The sequence below is a fragment of the Mesoplodon mirus genome (assembly GCF_964341445.2).
Source record: "Mesoplodon mirus genome assembly, chromosome: 3".
In the NCBI taxonomy this organism is placed as follows: Eukaryota; Metazoa; Chordata; class Mammalia; order Artiodactyla; family Ziphiidae; genus Mesoplodon; species Mesoplodon mirus.
Genome location: NC_138978.1, coordinates 79,286,210 through 79,298,430, shown reverse-complemented (window position 1 = coordinate 79,298,430; position 12,221 = coordinate 79,286,210). Strand labels below are relative to the sequence as shown.

At 36.4% G+C, this 12,221-nt stretch overlaps 1 protein-coding gene across 3 annotated transcripts in view; it reads left to right on the top strand.

The window, feature by feature from the left end:
• COL24A1 (collagen type XXIV alpha 1 chain) overlaps positions 1-12,221 on the top strand; it is a 389,096-nt gene that overhangs the window by 161,436 nt on the left and 215,439 nt on the right. The gene's annotated exons all lie outside the window — the stretch shown is intronic.

Sequence of the window (12,221 nt, the reverse complement as noted above, 5' to 3'; positions counted from 1 at the left end):
AAACCCTCTCCTGACTCCTGAATGACCTCATGCCATCAATTATCACCTTTATCCTGATCTCTCCTTTGACTCAAAATTTCCTATCTTTGCCCTTGAAAGCATTTTCACTGCCAATGTTTTAGTTTAGGCCCTATTTATTCTTCACCAGGATTAGTGTAATAGCCCTCTAATTGTTCTTCTTGCCACCATTCTGGCATTTCTTCAAATCTACATCCAAACTACTGATGTAATAATGTTTGTAAAGTATAGATTTTATCATGTCATTTTTGTACTTAAATTCTTCAGTATCTCCATAGCTTCCAGGTTAAGGATGATAATTCTTTACTTTTTACACAAGGTTCTTTATGACCTACTCTCTCTCTCTAACTCTGTTGTCATCTAGTCACATCTCCCATTGCTCTTTCAAAAGCGTTACTCCAGGTAGACTATTTAGAGTACCAAACCATGCCATACTTGTTCAAATCTCACAGCTTCCTGCATGCTGTTTTATTTATTTTTTAATCTGGATCTGTGCCCTACTTATCTAGCTAACACCTACACATCACATGCCACATTGTCCAGGAAGCTTTTACTGTTCCTCTCAAATCTAATTGAGATGTCTCTTCTCTGTATTCCTAAAAAAATCTATCAAGCACGTATCTTCATATAACTGCTGATTTGCTTATCTCTCTATTAGACTATAAGCTTTTTGAGAAAGACTCTAATTGGTTTTATACATATCACAATAACCATGATAATATCCATAGCACATAATAGGAACATAATAGATATTGGCTGAGTGGATGATTGATTGAATGACTATTTAAAAGCTAATTCAGAAATAGAAACAATACAACTTGGTAACTGATTAAATGAAGGTGATGGGAGAAAGAGAAGTCAAAGATAAAACTGGGACTATGACTTAAGTTACTGATGTCATTGACTTAACTAAGGAACTCAGAAGGGGGAATAGGTTTGGAAGATGGGGAAGACAAGAAATTTGATTCTGGGTATATTTAGCTTGTGGTATCTGGTTGACGTCGAGACAGAAATAATCAATATCTAGTAGTAAACCAAATCCCAAAGTAGAAATAGTAGCATGAACGGACATTGAGAGAGAGAGGTAGTATAGAGAACTGAGTTGAGAATTTCTCATATGTAATTTAGCCCCTTACCTGCTGTATACTTAGGAACTTGAACTTGATGCATATATAAACACATTCATTTTTCCATTCATTCAGTAATTCATTCATTTAATATTTATTGAGTTTCTTTTATGTTTTAAGCCAAGTACTAAATGTGGGATGATAAAGATTTCTGAACTATGGTCCCTCCCCTTGATGAGATTACAGTTAAGAGAGGTTGGAAAAAAAGAAAAACCACAAAGTATTGTAAGACATGCTATATAAAAGAGTTGGTGAAGGGCTATGAGAGCCTAGATAATTGACAACAGATTCTGCCTTAGGAAATTGGGAATTACTTCAAGAGAAAGTGATAATTGAACTTAATGTTTTTTTCTTCTGTAGGGTTTCCTAACTTTAAAAAATTTTTATTGACGTATAGCTAATATACAATATTATATGTTACAGGTGTACAACATGGTGATTCACAATTTTCTAAAAATTAAAAAACTTTTAAATTTTATATTGGAGTATAGATGATTAATGATGTTGTGTTAGTTTCAGGTGTACAGCAAAGTGATTCAGTTATACATATACATGTGTCTATTCTTTTTCAAATTCTTTTCCCATTTAGGTTGTTACAGAGTATTGATCAGCATTCCCTGTGCTATACAGTATGTCCTTGTTGGTTATCTATTTTAAATATAGCAGTGTGTACATGTCAATCCCAAACTCCCAATCTATCCCTCCCCACAACTTTTCCCCCCTGGTAACCATAAGTTCATTCTCTAAGTCTGTGAGTCTGTTTCTGTTTTGTAAATAAGTGCATTTGTATCCTTTTAAAGATTCCACATATAAGTGATATCATATGATATTATTCTTTCTCTGTCTGACTTACTTCACTTAGTATGATAATCTCCAGGTCCATCCATGTTGCTGCAAATGGCGTTATTTCATTCTTTTTTAATGGCTGAGTAATATTCCATTGTATATATGTACGACATCTTCTTTATCCATTCATCTTTTGATGGACATTTAGGATGCTTCCATGTCTTGGCTATTGTGAACAGCACTGCAGTGAACACTGGGGTTCGTGTATCCTTTCTAACCATGTTTTTCTCCGGATATATGCCCAAGGGTGGGATTGCTGGATCATATGGTAACTCTATTTTTAAGTTCTTAAGGAACCTCCATACTGTTCTCCACAGTGGCTGTACCAATGTACATTCCCACCAGCAGTGTAGGATGGTTCCCTTTTCTCCACACCCTCTCCAGCATTTATTGTTTGTAGACTTTTTGATGATGGCCATTCTGACTGGTATGAGGTAATATCTCATGGTAGTTTTGATTTGCATTTCTCTAATAATTAGTGATGTTGAGCATCTTTTCATGAACCTCTTGGCCATCTGTATGTCTTCTTTGGAGATATTTCTATTTAGATTTTTTGCGCATTTTTTGATTCAGTTGTTTGCTTTTTTGGTATTGTGCTTCATGAGCTGTTTGTAAATTTTGGAGATTAATCTCATGTCAATCACATCATTTGCAAATATTTTCTCCCTTCTATGGGTTGTCTTTGATCTTGTTTATGGTTTCCTTTGCTGTGCAAAAGCTTTTGAGTTTAATTATGTCCCATTTGTTTATTTTTGTTTTTATTTCCATTACTCTAGGATATGGATCAAAAGATATTGCTGTGATTAATGTCAAAGAGTATTATGCCCATATTTTCCTCTAAGAGTTTTATAGCATCCGATCTTACATTTAGGTCTTTAATCCATTTTGAGTTTATTTTTTGTGTATAGTGTTAGAGAATGTTCTAATTTCATTTTTTTACATGTATCTGTCCATTTTTTCCAGCACCACTTATTGAAGAGACTGTCTTTCCCCCATTGTGTAGTCTTCCTTCCTTTGTCATAGATTAATTTACCATAGGTGCATGGGTTTATTTCTAGGCTTCCTATCCTGTTCCATTGATCTATATTTCTGTTTTTGTGCCAGTGCCACACTGTTTTGGTGATTGTGTCTTTTTTTTAATTTTTTTTTTAAAGAAGATGTTGGGGGTAGGAGTTTATTAATTAATTTATTTATTTTTGCTGTGTTGGGTCTTCGTTTTTGTGCAAGGGCTTTCTCTAGTTGTGGCAAACGGGGGCCACTCTTCATCACAGTGTGGGGGCCTCTCACTATCATGGCCTCTCTTGTTGTGGAGCACAGGCTCCAGACGTGCAGGCTCAGTACTTGTGGCTCACAGATCTAGTTGCTCTGCGGCATGTGGGATCCTCCCAGACCAGGGCTCGAACCCGTGTCCCCTGCATTAGCAGGCAGATTCTCAACCACTGCACCACCAAGGAAACCCTGGTGATTGTATCTTTGTAGTATAGTCTGAAGTCAAGGAGTGTGATACCTCCGTTTTTCTTTCTCAAGATTGCTTTGGCTATTCAGTGTCTTTTGTGTCTCCCTGTAAATTTTAAGATATTTACTCTAGTTCTGTGAAAACTGCCATGTGTAATTTGATAGGGATTGCACTGAATCTGTATATTGCCTTGGGTAGTTTAGTCATTTTGACAATGTCGATTCTTCCAATCCAAGAACAGGGTATATCTTTCCAAATGTTTGTGTCATCTTCGATTTCTTTCATCAGTGTCTTATAGTTTTCAGAGTACAGGTCTTTTGCCTCCTTAAGTGGTATATTCCTAGGTATTTTATTCTTTTTCATGCATTGGTAAATGGGATTGTTTCTTTCATTTCTCCTTCTGATCTTTCATTGTTACTGTATAGAAATGCAACAGATTGCTGTGTATTAATTTTGTGTCCTGCTACTTTACCAAATTCATTGATGAGCTCTAGTAGTTTTCTGGTAGCATCTTTAGGATTTTCTATGTGGTTTTTTTTATGTGTTTTCTATGTGTTTCTATCATGCCATCTACAAACAGTGACAGTTTTACTTCTTTTCCAATTTGGATTCCCTTTATTTCTTCTTCTTCTCTGATTTCCATGGCTATAACTTCCAAAACTATGTTGAATAAAAGTGGCGAGAATGGATATCCTTGTCTTGTTCCTGATCTTAGAGGAAATGCTTTCAGTTTTTCATCATTGAGTGTGATGTTAGCTGTAGGTTTGTCATATCTGGCCTTTATTATGTTGTTGGTATGTTCCCTCTATGCCCACTTTCTGGAGAGTTTTTATCATAAATGGATGTTGAATTTTGTCAAAAGCTTTTTCTGCATCTATTGAGATGATCATTTGGGTTTTCAGTTTGTCGATGTGTTGTATCACACTGATTCATTTGCAGATATGGAAAAATCTTTGCATCCCTGGGACAAATCCCCCTTGATCATAGTGTATGATCCTTTTAATGTAGCTCTTTTTAATTTTATACATAATAGTTTGTACCTCTTAATCCCTACCCCATCTTGCACTCCACCCCCTAGCTTTATGTTTTAAAGTATGCATATCATACTAGGTGAAGAACACAAGATAGCTTTGTAAATCCTCTTCAGTTTGTAAATTTTGTTTCTATTAAATTTTTGTTAAGAACAATGTCAGAGAACTTAAGAAAGGCAGTTGACCTTTTGAATAGTATTATAATAGTAATCTTTAATACTTCCTTCTCATTACTTCCTTTGGTCTTAAAATTACAGTATAAAAGTGGGACAAAAGATCTGAAAGCCAGATATTTTAATGAATATTAATGGTTGAATTTCCAGTGGATAGTAGTTACTTTTTAGATTGCTTTATCTGATTTTTTTCAGTAAACATGAGCTTGTAGCCTCATCAGCACCAACATTATGAGACTAATTGTTTTTCTACACATGACTGAATTTTAATATAATATCCTAGATGATTTAATCAAAAGAACCAGAAAATTTTAAAGGAAGAGGAATATTATTTTACGTTTTATAGGTTGGGAAGGGTCTGTTTTTGTCTCTCTTTTTCATCCTTCCTATTTGCCTCAAAATTGTTTCTAGAAACAGAAGGGAAAAGTAGAGCCAAACATACTGACCCTATTTGCATGATGTGTTTCTTTAGTTGTATACACTATGTCATGGAAGCATCTTAAAACTTCCTTTATTTTCGTATATATGTCTTCTTTAGAAAGTGGGGACAATAGGGCTTCCCTGGTGGCGCAGTGGTTGAGAGTCTGCCTGCTGATGCAGGGGACGCGGGTTCGTGCCCCGTCCGGGAAAATCCCACAGGCCGCGGAGCGGCTGGGCCCGTGAGCCATGGCCTCTGAGCCTGCACGTCCGGAGCCTGTGCTCCGCAACGGGAGAGGCCGCAAAAGTGAGAGGCCTGCGTACCGCAAAAAAAAAAAAAAAAAAAAAAAGTGGGGACAATATAAATTATTCAAGTTCTGTTTCGGTTATACAAGATGGTCATCAAAAATATCATGCGCACTCTGTTTGAAATATGTGGTTACACTATTTGCAAACCCTTCCAGAGCAATTTGGCACAGCTCTAAAGAAGCCTTTTATTTTCTCCTCATCTTCTTCCAGTTGACTAAAAACCTCAAACTAACATTGGAAACTTGTGTTAATTATGGTTCTGTTGATTGTGGGATTGTGTGTGTATGTATATGTGTATATAGATACAAAGCATAGTTCAACAAGACTTCTTGAGAGCTACCCAGTTTGGCAGTCTGTTTTCAAGCATCCCATAACATTAGCAAAACCACGTCCCTTGCTGCTTACTGCAGAATGTGAGTACCCAATAAATATTCTCTGTTCTCCAGTAAACAGAGGAATAACTTATTTGTTGCCATAATGGTTTATGTTGTTCCTTTGGTTATGGAATTAAGGATGGTAAAGCAGGCTGTTCTTGTTTGTTGTATAACATCCCTGGTAAGTTTTTAGAAAAAGCCTATTCGTGAGGTTATGTTACAGAAATATGGAAATAGTTTTTATACTGAGTTATTAAAATATGTTATGTGTTTATCTGTATAACTAACAGATTAGTTATATTAGTTATAATAGGTCTGGTGAACTAACTTAATAAGAGGAAACTGCATTCCTAAATACTTCTCTGAGATCACCTCAAGCCAGCCCTGAAGATTCACATTCCAAAATCAAGATTTTGTTCACAGATTTCTTATTTTAACCATTTTATTTTCCAGGCAGCATTTAGTTAGCTGAGAAGTATTTATTGAGTTTATACAATGGGCAATGGACTTTGTTAAGCAATTACTTGGAAATAAGATTAAAACATGCTCTTCTGTCTACTAGGAACTTGTAATCCACTGGAAACATGAGATTTCCACAGTGAAAAGTTAAAAAGTAAACTAGGCAGCACATAATAAATGGATAAGGAGCTCAGAGAAGACAATAATTTGTGTGGCCATTTTTCTGAGACACTTCATAGAGAGATCAGGATTTGAGTTGGATGAGTTGGATTTGGCCAAGTAGAATGAAGGAGTGAGATATTTTATGCAACAGGTACAAAACCAACACAATGATGGAGGTGTGGAAATAAACCTACCTGACTTAAAAAAAAGAGTTAGTAGGTAGATTGTGACTGATCTTAAATATAAAGTTGAGGAGCTTGAATGCTAATAAGCCCATGGAAGTTTTTTTTTTAATTGCGGTAAAAAGCATATAACATAAAATCTACTCTCAACAAATTTTTAAGTGTACAGTACAGTACTGTTAACTATATGCATAGTTTTGCACAGCAGATCTCTAGAATGTTTTCATCTTGCATGACTCAAACTCTATACCCATTTAACAGCAACTCCAATTTCTACCTCCCCCAACCACTGGCAACCATCACTCTCTTTCTGCTTCTATGAGTCTGACTACTTTAGATACCTCATATAAGTAGAATCATGCAATATTTTTTTGTGGGGGGGGGTACGTGGGCCTCTCATTGCCGTGGCCTCTCCCGTTGCGGAGCACAGGCTCCGGAAGTGCAGGCCCAGTGGCCATGGCTCACGGGCCTAGCCACTCCGCAGCATGTGGGATCCTCCCGGACCGGAGCATGAACCTGTGTCCCCTGCATCGGCAGGCGGACTCTCAACCACTGCGCCACCAGGGAAGTCCTAATCATGCAATATTTGTGTTTCTGGGACTGGCTTATTTCACTTAGTATAAGGACTTCAGGGTTCGTCCATATTATAGCCTATGTCAAATTTTCATTCTTTTTATTTATTTATTTATTTTTTTAAACACAACCAAAATACAAAACAGTATAGTAAATTGATGGCAGTAAAATATGGTATTTCATTTGCATTGCATGACGTATGGTTAACATCCTTAGTCATAAATGAGTTCTTAGAAACCAGTAATGAAGATGTCGATATATCAATAGAATGAGGAAAAAAAAACAACAGAAGAAAATGAAATAACACAAGTAACTAGGAAGGATTAAGCATATATGAAGATGACTGAGCTGAACAATAACAGAAGAAAAGCAATTTTTTTGTAAAATCATATTACCAAAGATTAGAAATTTAACATTTGTACAGTTTTAGGAAACATACCCATGTAAACACTGGGGGACAAGGTTGACGAGGTCCTGTCTATGTAGTAAGGGAAAATCTAGTTTGGACTCAAAACTATAAATTTGGGATATACTTAGTCCTAACAGTTCCAATTCACTTGAATTATTTCAACAAATTAGTTGGATAAATTTACAGTTTATATATAAACCGTGTTTACTGCATAGAAAATTTGTAGCTAGTATTTGGACCCCCCAAAAATGACTTGCATATTAATTTATCAGTACACCCAAAAGGATGTGCACAAAGTTTACACAGTGAAGCGAAATAGAATTTTGTTCTTTTTAAAGGCTGCATAATAATAGTGCATTTTCCAATAGTCCAAAAACCCACATTTTCTTTATTCACTCATCTGTCAATGAACATTAAGGTTGTTTCCACCTATGGGCACACCTTGGAGATTTTGCAGTTTCAGTTCCAGACCACTGCAACAAAGCAAATATCACAACAAATCCAGTCACACAAATTTTTCGGTTTCCCCTGCATACAGAAGTTATGTTTATACTATACTGTAGTCTATTAAGTATGCAATAGCATTATGTCTAAAAAATGTACATACCTCAATTAAAAATACTTTATTAGTAAAAAATGCTAACCATCATCTGACAATGCAGGGTTGCCAGAAAGTTTCAATTTGTAAAAAATGCAGTATCTGTGAAGTGCAATAAGGTGAAGCTTAATAAAATAAGGAATGCCTGTGTGAACATGGTAGTGCAGATATCTCTTGAAATCCTGCTTTTTATTCTTCTGTATAATATCCAGAAGTGGGATGGCTGGATCATATGGTAGTTCTATTTTAATTTTTGGAGGAACTGCCATACTGTTTTCATAGTGGCTGTACCATTTTACATTCTCGCCAACAGTGCACAAGGTTTCAAATTTCTCTACATCTTTGCCAATACTTGTTATTTTCTGTTTGTTTGGCCATCCTAACAGGTGTGAGGTGGTCTCTCATTATGGCTTTGATTTTCATTTCCCTGACGATTAGTGACATTGAACAATTTTTCTTGTGCCTCTTGGCCATTTGTACATCTTATTTCCAGAAATATGTGTTCAAGTCCTTTGCCCATTAGTTTAATTGTGTTATTTGATTTTTGCTATTGGATGGTAGGGGTTCCTTATATATTTCAGATATTAAACCCTGTCAGGTATTTGGTTTGCAAATATTTTCTCCCATTCTTTAGGTTGTCTTTTCACTTGGTTGATTGTTTTCTCTACTGTGCAGAAGTATTTAGTTTGATGTAGTCCCAGTAGTCTCTTTTTGCTTTTGTTGCCTTTGCATTTGGTGCCGAATCCAAAAAATCATCACCAAGACTGATGTCAAGGAGGTTTCTGCCTATATTTTCTTCTAGGAGTTTTATGGTTCAGGGATTACTAGTCTTTAATCCATTTGCTCATTGATGTAAGCGTATTTTAAGTTGATTTATGTGTATCATGTAAGATGAGGTTCAATTTCAGTCTTCTGCATGTGGATATCCAGTTTTCCTAACACCATTTGTTGAAGAAACTACCTTTTCTCCATTGTTTAGTTTTGGCACCCTTATCAAAGACCATTTGATGGTATAAGCATCAGTTTATTTCTGGGCTCTCTATTGTGTTCCATTGGTCTATATCTCTGTCTTTTTGCTGGTAAAAAACTGTTTTGATGATTGTAGCTTTGTAATATGTTTTGAAGTCAAGAAGTGTTATTCTTTCTCAAAGTTGTTTTGGTCAGGGTCCTTTTTGGTTCCATATGAATTGTAGAATTCTTTTTTTTATCTCTATCTGCAAAAAATTCCATTGGAATCTTGCTAAGGATTACATTGAGTCTGTAGATTGCTTTGGGCAGTATGGACATTTTAAGAATATTAAGTCTTCCAGTCCATGAATATGGGATGTCTTTCCATTGTTTGTGTCTTCTTTAATTTCTGTCAGTAATGTTTTGTAGTGCAGGAGTCCCCAACCCCCAGGCTGTGGACGGGTACCCTGTGGGGCCTGTTAGGAACTGGGCCCCACAGCAGGAGGTGAGGGGCGGGCAAGTGAACGAAGGTTCATCTGCTGCTCCCCATCACCCCCCATCGCTTGCATTACTGCCTGAACCATACCACTCCCACTATCCGTGGAAAAATTGTCTTCCACAAAACTGGTCCCTGGTGCCAAAAAGGTTGGGGACCACTGTTGTAGTGGACTATCTTTCCATTTATTTGTGTACTTTTTAATTTCTTGCATCAAATCTCATAGTTTTCAGTGTACAGGTCTTTCACCTCCTTGGTTACATTTATTCTCATGTGCTTTATTCTTTTGGGTGCAATTGTAAATGGGATTGTTTTCTTAATTTCACTTTTTGATGGTTATTAGTGCATAGAAATGCAACAGTGTATTGATTTTGTATCCTGCAACTCTACTCAATTCATCTATTACTTCTAACAGTTTTTTGGTGGACTCCATATGGTTTTATATATATGGTGTTGTGTCATCTGCAAATAGTGACTGTTTTACTTCCTTTCTAATTTGGATACCTTTTCTTTCTTTCTTTCTTTCTTTCTTTCTTTCTTTCTTTCTTTTCTTTTCTTTCTTTTCTTTCTTTCTTTCTTTCTTTCTTTCTTTCTTTCTTTCTTTCTCTCTCTCTCTCTCTCTCTCTCTCTCTCTCTCTCTCTCTCTCCCTCCCTCTCTCCCTCTCCCTCTCCCTCTCCCTCTCCCTCTCCCTCTCTCCCTCTCTCCCTCTCTCCCTCTCTCCCTCTCTCCCTCTCCCTCTCCCTCCCGCCCTCCTTCCCTCCCTCCTTCCTTCCTTTCTTTCCCTAATTGCCGTGGTTCAGACTTTCAATTCTATGTTGATTAAAAGTGGCAAAAGTGGGCATCTTTTTATTGTTTCTGATCTCAGAAAAAAAGCTTTCAGGTTTTCATTGTTGAATATGATATAAGCTGTGGATTTGTCATATATGGACTTTATTATGTGGAGGTACATTCCCTCTATACCCACTTTGTTGAGGGGTTCTTTTTTAATCATAAGTGGATATTTTGTCAAATGCTTTTTTTTAAATCTATTGAGATGGTCATATGACTTTTATCTTTTATTTTGTTAGTGTGTTGTATCACCTTGATTTGATGCAGAGATTTTGAATCATCCTTGCATCCCTGGGATAAATCCCACTTGATTTTGGTGTATGATACTTTTAATGTACTCTTTTTTATTGAAGTATAGTTGACTTACAGTACTGTGCTTTATGGAGGCTGTGTCTCTGTGCACCCACTTGTGCTAGCAAGGTATAGGGAGAGTGCAAAAATGGTGTTCACCAGAACCTCCATCCGCAAAGGCCCAACTCATACCTGCCCCTCCAGCAGTCACTTTAAGATTAACAAATGAATCTCCTTCACATATAGTCCAGGCACTTCTCTAACTACTGCCTTTACACTAAGTCTCAGGAAGTGTGAGACCATGCGTGAGTCACTCAAAAGGAGTATCTCAGATTTCACAGCCCCCCAGTTCCCCTGGATTGATTCCCATTGGGTTTCCAAAGCCAGATGTTTTGGGGGCCTCATTTTTTCAGTGTAGGTATCAAGGTTTGACACAAACCCCTTGCATCTCAGGAAGTAGCTCCATACCCATGAGAGCCCTCCCTATTGTGGGTTGCTTAATGGAGGTGGGTTTTTTGGTGAAACCACATGTCTACCTCTCCTACCTATTTAAATGTGCCTCTTTTATCCTTTGTCTTGGAGGAGCTATTTAGCTAGTTCTTTTTCAGTGGTAATTGTTTTGTATGTAGCAGTAGAAGCGGTTGATTTGGTGTGTCCATAGGAGGAGATGCCATCTTGGACTGCCCCCCAATTGCTAGTTTTTCCAAGGACTTTTGTATATATTCATCAGAGATATTGGCCAGTGATTTTATTTTCTTGTAGTGTCTTTATTTGACTTTGATATCAGGGTAATGCCTCGTAAAATGAGTTTGGAAGTATTACCTTCTCTTCAGTTTTTTGGAAGAGTTTCAGAAGGATTTACGTTAATTCTTTTTGTAATGTTTGGTAGACTTATCCAGTGAAGTCATCTGGTCCTAGACTTTTATTTACTAGGAGTTTTTTGATTACTGATTTAATCTCCTTGTTAGTTATAGATCTGTTCAGATTTTCTATTTCTTCATGATTCAGTTTTGGTAGGTTGTATGTTTCTAGGAATTTTATCTATTTCTTCTAGGTTATCCAGTTTGTTGCTAATATTAGTCTCTTGTGATCCTTTTTATTTCTGTGGCATTAGTTCTAATCTGCCTTGTTTCATTCTGATTTTATTTGAACCTTATCTTATTTTTCCTTAGTCTAGCTAAAGACATCAATTTTATTGATCTTTTCAAAGAATCAGCTTCTAGTTTTGTTGATTTTTTCTATTGTTTTTCTACTCTTAATTCATTTATTTCTCTTCTAATCTTCATTATTTTATTTCTTCTGTTAACCTCGGACTTAATTTGTTCTCCTTTCTCTAGTTCCTTGAGGTGTAAGGTTATGTAATTTATTTGAGATCTTTCTCCTTTTATAATGTAGATGTTTACCACCATAAAATTCCCTGTTAGTATTGCTTTTGCTGCATCCCATAAATTTTGGTATGTTGTGTTTTCATTTTTATTTGTCTCAAGATATTTTCTAATTTCCATTTTGATTTTGTCTTTGGT